The sequence below is a fragment of the Vanellus vanellus genome (genome assembly GCF_965231255.1).
Source record: "Vanellus vanellus genome assembly, chromosome: 4".
NCBI classification, from domain to species: domain Eukaryota; kingdom Metazoa; phylum Chordata; class Aves; order Charadriiformes; family Charadriidae; genus Vanellus; species Vanellus vanellus.
This window is the reverse complement of record NC_138909.1, coordinates 20,639,303-20,657,510: the sequence shown is the minus strand read 5'-3', so window position 1 is coordinate 20,657,510 and position 18,208 is coordinate 20,639,303. Positions and strand designations below refer to the sequence as shown.

At 42.7% G+C, this 18,208-nt stretch overlaps 1 protein-coding gene across 2 annotated transcripts in view; it reads left to right on the top strand.

Moving 5' to 3' along the window:
• Positions 1 to 4,481: 4,481 nt before the first annotated feature.
• Positions 4,482 to 18,208, top strand: part of LOC309671449 (mitogen-activated protein kinase 10) — a gene marked incomplete at its 3' end in the record, with an annotated part of 118,116 nt that continues 104,389 nt past the window's right edge. Inside the window, exon 1 of one of the 2 annotated variants that reach the window (XM_082482682.1) lies at positions 4,482 to 4,598. The remainder of the gene's footprint in view (positions 4,599 to 18,208) is intronic. The other variant, XM_082482683.1, reaches the window with a different exon arrangement.

Here is an 18,208-nt window from a genome sequence, read left to right as displayed (position 1 = left end):
AGAGCAACAAATACCATTGAACTTTGTGATACCATAATAACAGTTGTCAACAATAGTAATAGTAGTGATAGAAAAAGGGAGCAAAAGCTGGTCATGTCGGGCAGTGGCTCATATACTTTTGAGGACAGCACATACCTGAAGTAGAAGGGGTTACACTATGCTATGGATTTATGCAAATGAGTAAAACATTTCTGTTGCTGAAGATTATTTATAATCACAACAAAATGGTGCTTCTGTACTGGTGGTGTTTGTTTTTATAATTACCCTTCCATTACACCTTTGAAAATTGTCCAGGAAAGACTTGTGGTAAATTTTGTGAACTTGCAGCGGTCACATTCCTTTTCTCCTTTTCTCCTTTTCCCCTTCCAACTCGAAGTAGACTTCTTGCAAATTCAGTTTCCATCCTGTCGGCAGTGACAGCTGCTTTTGTGCTCTGCTGACTCTGCATGCCTTTGAGAAGTTCTGCTTCAGAAATTGTTTCTTCCATTCCTAGTCATGGAAGTGCTCCTACTGTGGAGCTGGTATAGTGTACATGTCGTTTTATTTTTATCTTCATTGAAATGCAGCCAGGACTAGGCATGAATCCACTAAAATGTCTTGGAAATGGAAATGTCTTTCCGTGGCTGGTTTAATGGGCCTTCTGATTGAGAATTGGAGGTGTCCATCTTGCTTTGACGAGCTTTTTAAACATCCAATTCATTATTGCTGATGCTGTGAATTTCATTTGTACAACATGTCTTTCAACATATGGACTGATAAACCGCATCCTGCTTAACAGTAGGATAGAGATTTCTTTTTTACATCATGGTTGAACGTTCTTCAGGACTGATTAACTATTGAACAGCACATGCTGGGTTATCTAGAAAAGGATCTGATGATCTTCTCTAATTGTTCAAGTATTGCAGATAAGTTCCATCTACCAAAAAACCCAACCCCCCAAAACCCCAAACATTGCACTATGTGCTTAGTGTTTCACCTTCAAATGTCAGTTTGACAGCACACACAGCCTGATTCTTTAAGTGTGAAGCAATTCTACTACATGAAATAGGCTTAATTTGTAAACCTCATTGAACTAGTGCCCTTTCTACAATCCAGTAAAATTGTTCTACTGGTGGTATATGGCTGTTAATTTGGGGGAAATTATGTTCTACTATAGAACAAAATGGATGCATTTGTTGTAGAAGAATGGTTGCTTGTCACCCACCCCTCTGTGACTGACTGACTGACTAGGATGTTCTGCAATCATGTAGGAATAGCACCCCACAAATGCACATTAATTTTTCTTTCAGTGTATCTTTGAGGTAGGAGCTTCTGCTTAAAACAAAACACCAGCATTCTCATTGAGAAACTTTTGGACATTATTTGGGTTATACAGAGAAAAAGGGGATACAGGTACAATAATACATGCTTTAAATGAGACAGAGGCAAGTGATAAAACAAAACTTAATATTTCAAAAGGCAGTGTCTGGCTTAGAGAGAGTAACCTCTCTTAAAGGAAAAAATGCCCAAAGAAGTGAAAGGGAGAGTAATTACTCTGAAACATGCCTTTGAATTAATGAAATTGCTAAGTAGTGAAATACAATGTCACGTTTTTGATGACAGCATTCTGCCTCTGAAGGAGAAGGGTGTTGTAAGCTGTTGCTTATTGTGGCATGCTTCATTGCTACCTGCATGGCTTTCCTAAAGCCTACAAGATGTTAACAGACTTAGTGATTTCTTTTGCATGCCTGCATCTGTTTAGTAAGAGTGCTGTAATGTTAAAATGATTATACGAGTCAGCAGTAGAAGTGCAAAGCCAGGAAGATTATCTCTGTCACCAAGGTTTTCTTGGCTTGTACTTTCCCTTGTACTAGCTGCAAAATAAACAAAATAATTCCTGTGTTGAAGATTTCCTACAAGTAGGACATGGCAAGTTCCCAAGGAGGGGTAAATAACCTGTCCTGCTTGGATACTTTCGTAAGGTCTAAAATAAGCCTTTAAGTATTTTATATGGTGGATCTGGAATAGTGCTGTGAATTTTCACTCCTGTTGAGCTTTACAGTGTGCGTGGGTTGTTTCACTCACCTTGTTCCAGGTCTGTGATTCATCTCTGGTGAACCTAAGCCAGTGTGGTATTCTATTTCCAAATAATCTCCCTGTTCCTCATTAGATTTGTACTGAGCAACCCTGGAGTCCCTTCATGGAAGCTAGGCCTTGAAAATGCCATGGAGAGTGTTAAGGTCCATCCCCATACAGAGGAAATGTGCTGCAGATCAATGCTCTCTCAGCTGCCATGTGCTTTCTTGTGTCTTCCAGTGGTGCTTTGTGAGCTCTCAGAGTAGGCATCCATGCCATGTTGAGCAGAAATTGATAATTACTGTGGTTACTTTTCAAGTGACACGGATAATTAAAAAAACAAAACAAAACAAAACCAACAAACGCAGTCTCACCCCCACACAAACCAACCATACTGGTTAATAGTCCATGTCTGGCAAGCTTTCAAAATCCATGGGTAAATGACCATGCAAATGCATTTACTCTCAGTGTTGTTAAACTCGATGCAAATGTGGTGGAAAAGTGCTTTGAAGCCAGAAGATCATGTCTTGTTGGCTGTAGTCTCTCTGCTTGTTGTGAAGTGGATAAGAAAACTCCTTGAATTAAATGAAACATTGAGCTCTTCTGGTCAGGTTTATAAGACCTGTTTCATTACGTTACAATAGCTCAAATGCAGTGGCTGTTAAAAGTGATATTTGGCATGTGTAAGCAAGTGACATAAGAGTATATTAAACATAGAGGCTCTTCATTAACAGATAAAACTCTCAAAGTTTTATAGAGGGCATATACTGTTTTATCATGGAGGTTGTCATAACTCCGATTAACCTTTCTACCAGCGGTTAATTTGGCCCAGAGTATATAAATTTTCTGTGAATTAGTTTATACCATTGTGAGCCTAGCATTCTGTTGAGCACTGTTCTTCTGAAGATACAGATTTTATTGTTTGCAAACAGGAACTTCTCTACTGAGTGTAATATAAGTTGCAAGGGCATGTTCCATTGTGAAGAACAAGTTATAAAAATATCTGTCAGAAATAATTACAGCTGATCCTGCCGTTGGGCAGGAATATAGACTGGATAATTTACTGGTGTGTCCTTCAGCAATATTTTCTGTAGCTCTGTTACCAGTAATACCAGAATTTAACTCAAAATGGTGAGAAAAGCATAAAATCATGTGTAAGGAAAAAAAGGTAAAGGAAAGGTTAATAATCTTCTATTCTTGGCTTTGCACAGTGGTTTGTGACATGGGCTTATTCTTCCATGACTGTGTAGAAAGCAGACCATGGTCATGGATACTGTTTTTGAAGATTTGGGGCTTTTGAATGTACAAATGCTTCCCTGTTTTTCACTGACACCCAAAGACGTCTTAAAAACCTCAAACAGCTGTTTATTTCTTTTAAAGTTTATACCTGAAATCAGATGTGGCGTATAGTACAACCCTTTGTAGAAGGCTAAGGGCATATGGAGATAAACAAACTGTATGGTGGTCTGAAATGCACATTTTGCCAAGTTGTCTGTAAGAGTAACTCCTAAGCGGTCTGTAGAACAAGTTAACGGGAGAAGTTGCAAAGCCGTTGGTTGCCATTGCCCTCTGCTCCCCTGTTCCCTAGATTGTAAGACTTGTTACAATTGTTCAGAACAGGAAAGCAAAAAGAGAAAGATGAGATGTAGAGTTTGCAGGATCAAAAAAAGGTAGGTTGGTAAGCAGCTGTTGTAATTTCATGGGTCTGGTAGAAGTTGAAGTGTTAGTATTATTTTTAAAGAGCGGACAACAATACATCTTTCTAATGTACCCTTTCCTCACTGATATGCAGTTGATAAGATTTCATTGATTGCCTCTATTAAATTTCTACTCATAAGTATTTCAACATTGATGTTTTGGGGGGGTTTAATTTACCTTTCCTCAGGCTTCTTTATTTCTCCAAATAAGGAATTTTCCCTTTCCTGTAAGCCTTCAGGACTGTGCAGAAAGAAAATCCAGGACGTGGACTCCATATTCTTGTATAATGTCACATTTAAGGAATAATGCATTGCTTGTTTATTTGCCCTTCGGACTATTCTCTGTACCCAAAGGTCCACAGCTGCAGAAATATTCTCTACTTGGAGATGGACAGGATATTGCAGTCATTGACTATCGCAATGCATGGTAGTGGCCTCTAGGCATTTTTAATCCAACAGAGTATACCAGCGTGTGAAAGTACTGACATTAGAGAGGCTGCAAAGAGTTTGAAGGAAGATAGCTGGTTTAATGAGAGAAAATGGACCCCTCGGTGTCCCTTGCTCATGTTATCTCTGCTGTTTTGAATTGGAGCATGGTAAAATGGAACAAATGGTCCCAAAATGAGCTAATTGTCCCAACTCAGAACCAGGCTTCCTTAACCCTGCGTGTCTTTAACTCCTTTGACAGCTGTCTTCCACTGGGACAGAGGTGAAACTTCGCCAGGCCGCATTTGTTGAGCAGTGGTCCCCCAGATTTGCAGCTCTCCTCGGGAAGACCTCAAAACAATTACAAGTGTGTCACCTGGACAAAATGTAAAACTTCGCTGTCAGACTATCCCATCCCTGGTAAGGCATCTGGGGCCACCTAATTACTGATGAAAACAAGCTTAGTAAAAAGGAAAATCCCTGCAAAAGTAGCAAACTACTACAGAGATGTTACATGTTTGTGAAATGTTCATATTGCACTGTGATGAGTGTACTGTAAAAATGCAGACAAAGTAATAGGAGAAAAATCAGTTCAGGAAAAGAAACGCTTTCTAAAGGTGTTTTGTAGTTTGCTCTTTGCAGCTATAGTTTGTAGTCTTGTCCCTGTGAGGAAGAACTGATTATGACCAAAACGTTCATTTATGAAAAAAGCCTGTGAGTGTTATAGACAGAAGCGGTTTTGATTTGACCAATCGGTGAACTTTTGAAAAAATATTGCATGAATATGGCATTTTGCATGATAGCTCTAAGCCTGGACAGCGTGTGTATGAGGTAGGCTGTATTCTGTAGACGTGACCTATTTAGCTGTGTATCTTACTGTGTAGTTTCAACTCTAAATCTAATTCCAGTATTACTTCCATTCCATAAGCATCACGGTGCAGCTGTAGATTGTATGCAAAGCCTTATGCACGTGTTTACCTCTGTGGTCTAGAGGACATTGCACATGTCGATATTTCCTTTAGGCCTGTATTTAAATTTTTGCAAAATAAAGTTCTCATGCACTTGTAATATTCTTCTCCATATAGCACCGATGTGTAGTATTATAATACAAGAAGAATATAATAGTGTAAATGGTAATATAAAAGATGAGTTAGCAGTACCTGGTACAATGTGACTGTTCTCAGTTCATCTTTAAGTGCCTGTGCATTGATATGATAACAATGATTAATCATGATAATGTGCTAACACACTAACAAGGACTAAAGATAGTTCTGAATGACATTCTGTGTTAAATGCATTTGCTAAGCAACGCTGAGAACAGCAGCAGAAAACCACAAAGCATTCTTGTATCTTATGTAGCCTGCTTTTTTTAACTCAGTGGATGTGTTTTTTATTTTAACTTGTTTTGTTGATTTTGGGTTTGTTTGTTGTTTTTTTTTTTTTACTTTGATAAAACATAGCCAAATAAGTTCATGATACAACATGATAACTTAACTTCCTAGGTGCTGGCCCTAGTGGAGCTGTAACTGTTGCCTGCACGTTAAGCGAATGCACGGGAAATAGGAATAAATGAGACATTTCCATTCTTGGATCTCCAGTATGTCATTTTAAGATGTTCTGCCATTAAACAATGCTTGGGTGATGCTGAAGAGGAGGTGTTAATGCTGTTCCAGCTGTTCCACCTGGCTTCACTCCCAGGGTCAGCCTGGGAACACTGGTGCAAAACAGAAATTAATTTTGTTGGAAGCAGCATTGTCATAATAATATTCAGGTCTGTTCATACCCCTCTATGGGAGGTTTGAGAAGTGACACAACTTCCCATGAATCTCTGTCATAGAAGAGTTGATGGCAGCCCAAAGTGCAAAACAGACTCAACCTGTGCTTATTAAGAGGTTCCTGTTCTGTCTAGATGAGCGCAAGAAAAAGGCTTTGCTCCCTTTTCACTTTGTGTCTGGTGAAACATCACTCAGTATCAGGGTTCTCTAACAGCTCCAGCAGCAAATCAACAAGTAACAAGAGCCACTGAAATGGTGGAGTTGACAGTTTGTGGCTAATGGAGGGAGAATCTAGGCTGAAGCATGTTTCCACAGAAGTAATTTCCTGTACGTTTTTGGTAGGATGTATGTGCTTAATATAAAACAAAAATAATCCTCCCTTCTGATAGCATAGTCTCTGTTAGCTAGATGTACAGGGCATAAATTTCCAAGGAAGTCATGTTTACGCAGTCTAGGTACAAGAAAGAACACTGAAGTTCTCACCACACACATGTCCCAGAATATTTTTAAATGTGCTAAATGTGTGCAAATTCTTTATGCTTTACATCTGAGGATAGTACAGTTCAGCACAGGAACATCTCCAATATGCTATCTTGCATACTCGTGGCATTCACAAGTACATACGTATTTCACATATCTAGTTTGCCAAGCCCATTTTGTTCGGTTTGTAATTTTTCAGTGATTCTTGAAGTCTAAAATTACATTAGCAGAATGTAACACTGTTCCCTGAATCTTCTTTTTTTGAAGACAGTACCTTTCAGCTGTAAATTACAAAGACATGCTACCTGCAGATAAAATGGTGCTGTAAATAAGAAAGCCTGAGATACTGTGAGAGGGAACTGAAATTTGGCAGTTTTTGGATAGGACTGGGGTAGGATCAGTCTAGTACATTGCAACTCGCAGTAATCTGCTGAAACAATTCTCTCTTGTTACTTCATAGAATGTGTTTCATTTAAGTTATGTAACAAGGGGTACTAGCCCCTGTGCAAGCAAAGTAAAGGTAGATGGCACACAGGATCTATGAAATAGTATTATATTAAATATCTCATGATCATAGAATCACAGAATCATAGAATAGTTTAGGTTTGAAGGGACCTTAAAGATCATCTAGTTCCAACCCCCGTGCAGTGGGCCAGGACACCTCCCACTAGACCAGGTTGCTCAAAGTCCCATCCAACCTGGCCTTGAACACTTCCAGGAATGGGGCATCTACAACTTCCCTGGGCAGCTTGTTTGAGTGTCTCACCACCCTCAGAGTGAAAAATTTCTTCCTGATATCTAATCTAAATCTCCCCTCTTCCAGTTTGAATCCATTTCCCCTCGTCCTATCATTACATACCCTTGTAAAAAGTCCCTCTCCAGCTTTCTTGTAGACCCCCTTTAGATATCAGAATGCTGCTATAAGATGTCTCCAGAGCCTTCTCTTTTTCCAGGCTGAACAACCCCAACTCTCTCAGCCTGTCTTCATAGGAGAGGTGTTCCAGCCCTCTGATCATCTTCGTGGCCCTCATCTGGGCCCGCTCCAACAGGCCCATGTCCTTCTTATGTTGGGGACTCCAGAGCTGGATGCAGTACTCCAGGTGGGGTCTCACAAGAGCAGAGTAGAGGGGCAGAATCACCTCCGTCAACCAGGATACAGTTGGCCTTCTGGGCTGCAAGCTTACATTGCTGGCTCATGTTGAGCTTCCCAACAACCAACACCCCAAATCGTTCTTCTCAGGGCTGCTCTCAGTCCATTCTCCACCCAGCCTGTGTTTGTACTTGGGATTGCCGCAACCCACGTGCAGTACCTTGCCCTTGGCCTGGTTGAACTTCATGAGGTTTGCACAGGCCCACCTCTCCAGCCTGTCCAGGTCCCCCTGGATGGCATCCCTTCCTTCCATCATGTCGACCACTCCACACAGCTTGGTGTTGTCAACAAACTTGCTGAGGGTGCACCCGATCCCAGTGTCCATGTTGCCAGCCAACAAAGATGTTCAACAGCACCGGTCCCAGTACTGACCCCTGAGGAATGGCACTTGTCACTGGTTTCCACTTGAACAGTGAGCCATTGACTGCAACACTTTGAGTGCGACCAGCTAGCCACTTCCTTATCCACTGAGTAGTCTATCCACGAAACCCATATCTCTTCAATTTGGAGACCAAGATGTCATGTGGGACAGTGTCAAATGCTTTGCATAAATCCAGGTAGATGACACCTGTTGTACTCTCCTTATCCACCAACGCTGTAACCCTGTCAAAGAAAGTCACCAGATTTGTCAGGCACGTCTTGCTCTTGGTTAAACCATGTTGACTGTCACTAATCACCTCCTTATTTTCCATGTGCCTTAGCAGAGTTTCCAGCAGGATCTGCTCCATGATCTTGCCAGGAACAGAGGTGAGACTGACTGGCCTGTAGTTCCCTGAGTCTTCCTTTTTGACCTTTTTAAAAACAGGGGTTATGTTTCCCCTTTTCCAGTCAGTGGGAACTTCACCAGATGGCCACAACTTCTCAAATAGAATGGAATGTGGCTTAGCAGCTTCATCTGCCAGTTCCCTCAGGACCTGTGGATGGATTTCATCAGGTCCCATGGACTTGTGTACCTTCAGGTTCCTCAGATGGTCTTGCACTTGATCTTCATCTACAGTGGGTGATTCTTCATTCTCCCAGTCCCTGCCTTTGCCTTCTGCAACTTGCACAGCGTGGTTAGAGCCTTTGCCAGTGAAGACTGAGGCAAAAAAGTCATTGAGTACCTCAGCCTTCTCCATATCCTGGGTGACCAGGTCTCCTGTTTCCTTCCGGAGAGGGCCCACATCTTTAGTCTTCTTTTTGTCACTGACATACTTATAGAAGTTTTTCTTGTTGCTCTTGATGTCTCTGGCCAGATTTACCTCTATCTGGGCTTTAGCTTTCCTAACCTGATCCCTGGCATCTCAGACAATTTCTCTGTATTCCTCCCAGGCTACCTGTCCTTGCTTCCACCCTCTGTAAGCCTCCTTTTTGCTTTTGAGTGTGTCCAGGAGCTCCTCATTCATCCATGCAGGCCTCCTGGGTTATTTTGCCTGACTTCTTTGTTGGGATACCTCACTCCTGTGTTTGGAGGAGGTGATCCTCGAATCAGCTTCTTTGCGCCCCTCTCCCCTCCAGTGCCTTATCCCATGGAAGCCTACCAAGCAGATCCCTAAGAGGCCAAAATCTGCTCTCCTGAAGTCCAGGGTAGTGAGCTTGCTGTGCAACCTCCTCACTGCCCTAAGGACCTTGATCTCTACCATTTCATGATCACTGCAGCCAAGGCTAACCTTGAGCTTGACATTCCCCATTAGCACCTCCTTGTTGGTAAGGACAAGGTCCAGCATAACTTCCCTCCTTGTTGGTAAGGGCAAGGGCCAGCATAGCTTCCCTCCCCATTGGCTCCTGTACCACTTGGAGAAGGAAGTTGTCATCAACGCATTTGAAGAACTTCCTGGATTGCTTGTGCCCCACTGTGTTGTCCCTCCAATAGGTATCAGGGAGGTCCATGAGGACCAGGACCTATGAACTTGATGCTGCTCCTGTCTGTCTATAGAGGGCCTCATCCACTCTGTCATCCTGTTCAGGTGTCCTGTAGCAGACCCCGCTGTAGTGTCCCCTGCCGCTGCGTTCCTTTTAATCACGACCCATAAACTCTTGGTCAGCTCTTCATCTATCCCCAGGTGGAGCTCCATGATGTTCATTGACAGAGAGGACAACACCTGATCCTCGTCTCCCCTGCCTGCCCTTCCTGAAGAGCCTTCCATTCCAACACTCCAGTCATAGGAGCCATCCCACCACGTCTCTGTGATACCAATGAGATCATAGGCCTGGAGGCACATGTCTCTAACTCTTCTTGTTTGTTCCCCATGGTGCTGTGTGTTTGCATAGAGGCCCTCAAGCTGGGTCCCCATTGAAGCTGACTGACTGACTGGAGTGGCTGCAGTTCATTTGTGCTGCTCTCCAGGTTGCCATCCTTTGACGTGTTTTGTCCATGTTTCTCTGTTGGTTCCTATTGCCTCAGGAGCTCCTGGCTCGTCTCCATAAGGCTTCGAGTGTGCTGCAGTGTACCTAGCACATCTCAGAGCAACAGGCTGAGAGCCCTTTCTAGCGCCCCATCCCTCAAACCTTGGTGTGTCATCCCTTGGCTTGTCACGGACAAGCCTAATAATACCCTCCTCTCCCATCAAGTCTAGTTTAGTGCTCGGTCAATTAGCTCATGAGCTCATGAGCAAAGACCCTTTTCCCCCTTTGAGAAAGATGAACCTCATTCGACACCAGCAAGCCTGGTGCTGTGTAGGCCATCCTGTTGTCACTTCCACAATTTTGGGTTTTTTGACACCAGCGATGGAGTCATGTATTAACAGACTGTTTCTTCCAATGTCACTGCCTGTAACTGGAAGGAGAATCCGGTTGGGCTATAATAAAAGGGGCATTTTTCTTCAGTGTATGTGTTACTGTTTTAAAAACCTGAGGTGTAGAGTTACAACTCTACTTTTATAAGTAATCAGAATTGTTAGCGGTGGTTAGCTCAGGCCAAAAAAAAAGCAGAAGACCCTTTTACTTTTAGCCCCAACTAAAAACAAAACAAAACTCCAGACACAAAACAGGCAACAAACAAAGGAAAGAAAAAAAACCAAAACCAAACAGAACAAACCAACTTGTGAAAGTAGCAATGGGTTTGGTAAAAATACATTCTGGAAAATTGTTATTCAAGCTGATGGGCTATCTAGGTTAAAAATAAAATAAAAAAAAAAAAATCCAGTATTGTAAAATACTTCTTGTGAGGTCAGGATCTGGTGTAAGATTTTATCTTTTGTTTGTTTGTTTTTAAGGCTACAGCTTGTATAATTGTAGGTACTTAAATAATACAGCGTCCTGCACCTATGGAGGAATAATAACTCCTTGTATCAGTACAGGTTAGGGGTTGACCTGCTGGAAAGCAGCTCTACAGAGAGGAACCTGGGACAACAGGATGACCATGAGCCAGCAATGTGCCCTTTGTGGCCATGAAAGTTAATGGTATCCTGGGGTGCCTTAAAAAGAGCGCGACCAGCAGGTCAAGGGAGGTCATCTTCCCCCTCTACTTTGCCCTGGTGAGGCCACATCTGGGGTACTGTGTCCAGCTCTGGGCTCCCCAGTTCAAGAGGGACAAGCAACTACTGGACAGAGTCCAGTGGAGGGCTATGAAGATGATGAGGGGACTGGACCATCTCTCTTCTGAGGAGAGGCTGAGAGGCCTGGGTCTGTTTAGCCTGGAGAAGAGAAGACTGAGAGGAGATCTCATCAATGCTTATGCATGCCAGACTCTTCGGTGGTGCCCAGCAACATGACAAGGGGCAACAGGCACAAACTGGAACACAGAAAATTCTGTCAGAACACAAGGAAAAACTTCTTTACTGTGAGCGTGACAGAGAACTGGAACAGGCCACCCAGAAAAGTTGTGGAGTGTCCTTCTCTGGAGATATCCAAAACCCACCTGGATGCATTCCTGTGCAACCTGCTGTAGGTGAACCTGCTTTAGCAAGGGTGTTGGACTAGGTGATCTCCAGAGGTCCCTTCCAAAGCTTGCCATTCTGTGATTCTGTGAAAATCTTAGCCTTTGTCTTTGCCATGCCCTGGAGAACAGAGCATTGAGGACAAAAAGGATCAAGGGAGACACGGAGTGGTTGATAAAAGGTAGTTTGTACTGATGCACAGAGGAAGAGGGGAGGTTACTTTTATAGCCACACTGACGAGTGCTTTAAAGGTTCACTGTGCTTCAGAAATTTCATGTTTCTTTTCCTGTTTCCCAACATCCTTCACAAATTTCTGCCCAGCCCAACTTAAAACTCCCTGCCACTCAAATGTGTATGGAGTCTGTTATTATTCATGCATCCATTTGATTTCACACTAAAATCCAGAAAGATATCCTAGGAAAAAAAAAACCAAACTGTGTTAGAAAATTAAAAAAATTTAAAAAAAAATCAGTTCATATTATTCAGCTGCTCCTTTCTACACTCCAAAATGTTTGGATTCATAAATGAAATACGATAAAGAAAGCACTTGGCTATGCAAACAAATTTGGATTTTGTTCCTTTGTTTCTGGGGCAGCTGTCAGAAGGATGGGTTTATGGTTTTTGGTGAAACCCAGTCTTCCTTAACTTACGTTTTGCTTAGGAATTTGATCTATCTTATCTTAGCTTTCAGTGGTGCTTTCAGTAGGTGGATTAATAAAGGGCACCCAGGCCACTATTCTTGACTGAGTGGACACATCATTTCTTTTGCTGGTGTCTTGATTTTATTATCTCTCAAATGCATGTGAAAGAGCTCTTGAGAAGTGTTGTAAACCTGTTTTTGTAAAACATCTAGCTCCTACTTTTCCTTAGCACACTGTACTTTGGGGGTGGTAGGGGGTGGAGGGTGTCTAAAAAGTTTTTTTTATCATCAGGTTTCCTCCTTTCCTCCATGTGGAGTATCACTGAACCTGACTTACTGATATTGCTGAAAAAGCAGTACATAGTCCATGGAAATAGAATCCATGGAATCTCAGTCCATGGAATAGAATAGAATAGAAATAGTCCTGGGAAATGCATGAACTATGCACGTTATTGCAAAGGGTTTATGTAGTGTAGGGTATGGAATGTATGCTCTGATCTGTAGTCTACAGGAGGCTGGAAACCATGTGAAACAAATTTCTCATCTAAATTCAGGTGCTTTTTGTGGACAGTGAGTCATTTTTGTGTGGAGCAGCTTCATGACATTCATTGCATGTTGCAGTAGCTCAGTAGCTCACTTTGAAATGGAGAAGAGGAATCAGTCAGCTGTCGCACAGCAGGATAATTCCTTGCAAGTGATGTCAGGTCATTCGGATTTAAGTTGATTTGTCTTATATGCAGCTTCTATGGCAGCTGGAAATGATATCAGAAAATATTTAGGGACAGTCATACCTGATTCTCTGGGCATCTGGTCTTGTTTAGGAAGCAGGGCTCGAACTTATTTATGATACAGGAAATTAGTGTCCTTCAGCGCATTTTTGCAGCTTGGCATTGAAAAGTAGACAGCAGAGCTTGTGCTTGTATTCGGGACACGTGGCCTTTGTGAGGTTCAAGAGAAATCATGGAATTTCCTAACCTGCTGGAAACAGGTCTGTCTTAAAACGCTCTAGCAAGGAAGTAATGGCAGTGGTTCATGTGCAGGTACAAAAAAATACCTTTTACCCAACCTGTGTCGTCATGGCAGCAGCAGCCACTTGCCTCAGAGAAGGGTGGGTATCTCAAAGTGAGCAGTGGCCCCAGCTGGGCCACCCCACGAGGGGATGTAGTAGACACAGTAGACAGTGGCTTCAGAGGAAATGTGCTTTAACTGACTTTAAAGTATTTAGTTCAAATTCTAATTGCAACTTAGAGACAACAGCATAGAGCTTTGTGCAGGCCAACCAACCAGGTATTTATACATGAAAATTTTTTCCTGAATATTTACAAAAAGTGTTAATAGGTTTAGCTACCAGGTAAGTACTGAAAGGTTGTTATTGGCACTTCCTAGCTGGATTGCAGTGTGGAAATAACGCAATATGAGGGTAAATGACAAGACAAGGGGAAAATGAGGGGAGAATGGCAAGAATATGATAAATATGAATAAATTAGGATTGGTGCATATTATTGGTAGTGTTGACAACGTCTCAGCTGCTAGGTCTGTGTAATCAGCAGCAATAAAAGCAGCTGTCAGTGATGAGTGCGCTTGTTACAATTACCTGGAACTTTAAACTTCATTCACTGTTTCATGTATTCATGTCCATTATAAATTGGGAACAGTCATTTCTGGAAGTTCTCCTTAGTTTATTTCTCAATTCGTGTTTCAGTATTTCTTCAATTAGTCTTCTCTTCATATCGTTTCTTTTGGAAGTGATTATTGCATTTTATGAAGTGATCTAGAAACCACTCCTCTTCTGGCATATCATATGTCTCTTCCTATTTCCAATAGTTTCTGTCTTTTTCTTGCCGGCTGGATACTTTCCTAAAATTGCCTGAAATACCACAGCCATGATATTCATTGCCTTTCTAAGAAGAAAAATAATGGTTTTATTCATAGACTAGGGGAAAGAGTTTGAGGGTATTTATGAACTCACATCTTTTGTTCACCTTGGGACTGAAAAAAGTTATCTTAAAGAATTCAAGTGGAATATTGTTGTTTTGTGGATAAAAAGTTAATATGGATTTCTGCTCCCCCTGCCTCAATTTTATAAACTGGTTTTGTATAACTTGAGCAAAAATACTATTCTTGACCTTGGGAAGAGGAAGCATATGACAGCATTTACAAGATGGTGATCAAGCCACAGGCTGTCAAGTGGTCAGTTTTGTCCTGTCCATTTTGCCATGTTTACATGCTGGAAGTGTTGCTGTATACTTTTTCTAATATATTTCCTTGTAAATGGCTAGTCACTTTTTCTTTTCTCTTTTTTTTTTTTTTATTTCTTTTAAGGGATATACACAACAGTGTCTGAAATGTGTCTGGCAATGTTGATTTAACATTTTAGTTTGTGCGATCCGAAGCTCTTTCTGCCAGACAGTGTAGCTTTGCAGTGAAAGCCAGTGACCAGAATGGCAACTCTCAGACTGCACGTTTTTTTGCTTGAAATTTTGACTCTTAAGGCTTTCTTTCTAGTTTAGAGATATTTGTTAAAGTGTTGGATATACCACAGACTGGAGAATGCAGATCTAATGACTCTACTAGTAGTGTGGGAACTTAAGCATGCTAGAAAGAGTCACAGTCCATCAGGTTTGAGACGTTTGTCTGCTAGTGTGTAAGAAAAGTATTCATATATTTTATATACACATATTTTTCATATGTTTTTCATAATATTCATATCTGTTGAGGAACAGATGAAGAGTAAAAATTAAGCAAGATGCTGCTAGCTTCTGCCTAGTTCAGGAAGGTTTGCATTTGTAGTTAAAATGTAAAAGCACTAGGAAGTGAATCCAGAAACCCTTATGTTTGCTGGTCTGTTGCTCATTCAAATGGTAATCGCTTTCTTGTGGTATGTGTTCCCCGCCTGCTGCAAGAAAAGGCCTAAGTGTAATTGTGACTTTACTGGCCAACAGACATTTCAGAAACAGAAAACGATCCCCTGTTGAGCCCTTGATAAAGGCTGCCACCTGAAAAACACATTAAAACCCTGACATCTTAATCTAAAACTCCAGAGCCCTGGCATATGACCGAGTACTAATTTTTTCATTCCTGTTTACATTTCTAGTTTAGGAGAGTGAATGCCAGTGCTCCAGTGAAATTGTACAAGGACTGTGTTATGCTTTATGAGCACAGGCTTCCACTGAGGCTAGCATGAAGCTGCATTGTCCCCATGAGAGCTCTAGGAAGCATTTATGCCTTGGGCCCACACTAAATCGCTGAGATTTTCCTAGAACAAAAAGGGCATGTGGGTTTAATATCTCCCTCAAGAGCTTTCTCATCTTTCAATGACCATGTGCGTTATGCACACATGTAAGGGATGTGATTATTATTACTGCTATGTAATACTGATCTGATGGCAAGAGTGCATGAAGCTTTACAAAATGTGTAGTGTCTATACTCTCCAAGCTTGTAGTCTAACTGGGATGAGTATTCAGCAAAGGGATTAATGATTTATAGGGAGCAGAATTAATCAAGTGTGAAGGGTTGGACAAAACTGGCTGCTCATGGCCTGGACAGGTATACTCTTCGCTGGGTAAAAAACTGGCTGGATGGCCGTGTCCAGAGAGTGGTGGTAAATGGAGTTAAATCCAGTTGGTGTCCAGTCACGAGTGGTGTCCCCCAGGGATTGGTGCTGGGGCCCGTTCTCTTTAATATCTTTATCAATGATCTGGATGAGGGGATCGAATGCACCCTCAGTAAGTTCGCAGACGACACTAAACTGGGGGGGCGTGTTGATCTGCTTGAGGGTAGATTGGCTCTGCAGAGGGATCTGGACAGGCTGGACAGATGGGCTGAGGCCAATGGTATGAGGTTCAACAAGGCCAAGTGTCGGGTCCTGCACTTGGGTCACAACAACCCCATGCAGTGCTACAGACTGGGGGCGGAGTGGCTTGAAAGCTGCCTGGCAGAAAAGGACCTGGGGGTGTTGGTGGACAGCCGGCTGAGCATGAGCCAGCAGTGTGCCCAGGCAGCCAAGAAGGCCAACACCATCCTGGCCTGCATCAGGATGCATCCCTAGCCGGACTAGGGAAGTAATCATCCCCCTGTACTCGGCACTGGTGAGGCCTCACCTCGAGTACTGTGTTCAGTTTTGGGCCCCTCACTACAAGAAGGACATTGAGGTGTTGGAGCGTGTCCAGAGAAGGCCTACAAAGCTGGTGAAGGGTCTGGAGGACAAACCTTATGAGGAACGACTGAGGGATCTGGGGTTGTTTAGCCTGGAGAAGAGGAGGCTGAGGGGAGACCTTATCACCCTCTACAACTACCTGAAAGGAGGTTTTAGAGAGATGGGAGCTGACCTCTTCTCCCTGGCGACAAGTGATAGGACAAGAGGAAATGGGTTCAAGTTATGTCAGGGCAGGTTTAGATTGGATATTAGGAAGCATTTTTTCACTGAAAGGGTTATTATACATTGGAATAAGCTGCCCAGAGAGGTGGTGGATTCACCATCCCTGGAGGTGTTTAAGAAAAGGGTAGACGAGGTGCTTAGGGACATGGTTTAGGAGTGGTGGTGTTTTTATGAGGGTAGGTTAATGGTTGGACTTGATGATCTTAAAGGTCCCTTCCAACCTCACTGATTCTATGATTCTATGATTCTATGAAAATAAAGAGTACATTGCTACTTTGTTGTGAGCCTAAAGAAAGCTTGGTACTATGGACATCGGAAAGTGTTCTAGCTGTGGGGAAGCTCTGGTAACTAAGTCACAGCTGAAGACGAAGCCAAAAACATTAGAAGAGCAAGCTATCAATTGCAGCATATTTGGAAAAATATGTAAGAAGGTTCTTCTTGGATCTTCTAGTCCAAACTCTTTCAAAGTAATACAAAGGTTTGTCATTTAAATTATTATTTAGTCTTTTGTTCTCTCCTGCTTGCTGGCATTACTCACCACAGAGTTCTTCTGATGGTAAAGACTTTCTCAAGGATGCTCAGCTTGTTCTTGCTGGGATATACCATACCTTATTAATGGCAGTGTTTTGGGGAGAGAAGTCCTCAATCCATTTGGTGTACCCAGGTAAATTAAACTTGTTCTTGTAGCCCCCTTGGGTTACTGGATCAGACACCCATATTTGTTGCTATTCATCCCTTTGCCCAGCTTTGAGGGGAGCTGAGATACAAGAAAGAATACAGTTCTTGATGTCGTTTCACATTTGGATTATACTCAGTACCAGTATTTGACCTTGCCTGTTTCCATAGATTTTGAAAGCTTTTTATCGCTGTCTCTGAACTCTCTGGCTCCTCAGCAGAGTCAAGTATTTCTGAAAACTTTTGATGGCTACGTAAGAATAGGACAGGCAGACAATTATCTGCTTGTCTGAAATACCTGTACTGTTTCTTTGCTTTAATGAACTTACAGCATTTCTCTCTAACTGTGGGGGTGTCCATACTGTTAAATGGTGCTGTGTGCCTCTGCCTGGCAAAATCAATTCCAAATTGCTGTTTACCCATAACAGAATATTGAGTTTGCGTGGCAAGGTTTTGGTACAGGGGTGGATTCTGTGAGAAGCTACTAGAAGCTTCCTCTATGTCCAATAAAGCCAATGAAAGCTAGCTCCAAGATGGGCCCACTGCTGGACGAGACTGAGCCCATCAGTGACAGCGGTAGTGCCTCTGGGATAACATATTTAAGAAAGGGAAAAAAAACCCCACCTGTACAGCAGCAGCCAGAAGAGAGGAGTGAGAGTATGTGAGAGAAACAAGTCTGCAGACACCAAGGTCAGTGAAGAAGGAAGGGGAGGAGGTGAAGACCATGCTGAGGCAGGCTGTCCCCCTGCAGCCCATGGAGATTAATGGTGGGGCAGATATCCACCTGCAGCCTATGGAGGACCCTGTGCCAGAGCAGGTGGATGCACTCAAAGGAGGCTGTGACCCCATGGGAAGCCCACGCTGGAGCAGGCTCTTGGTAGGACTTATCACCCTGCAGGGGGGGCCCACACTGACCCACACAGAGCTAGTCTGTTCCCAAAGGAGTGCACCCTGTGGAAGGACTCACGCTGGAGAATTCACGGAGAACTGTCTCCCATGGGAGGGACCCCATGCTGGAGCAAGGAAAGAGTGTGAGGAGTCGACCCCCTGAGGAGGAAGGAGCGGCAGAGACAAT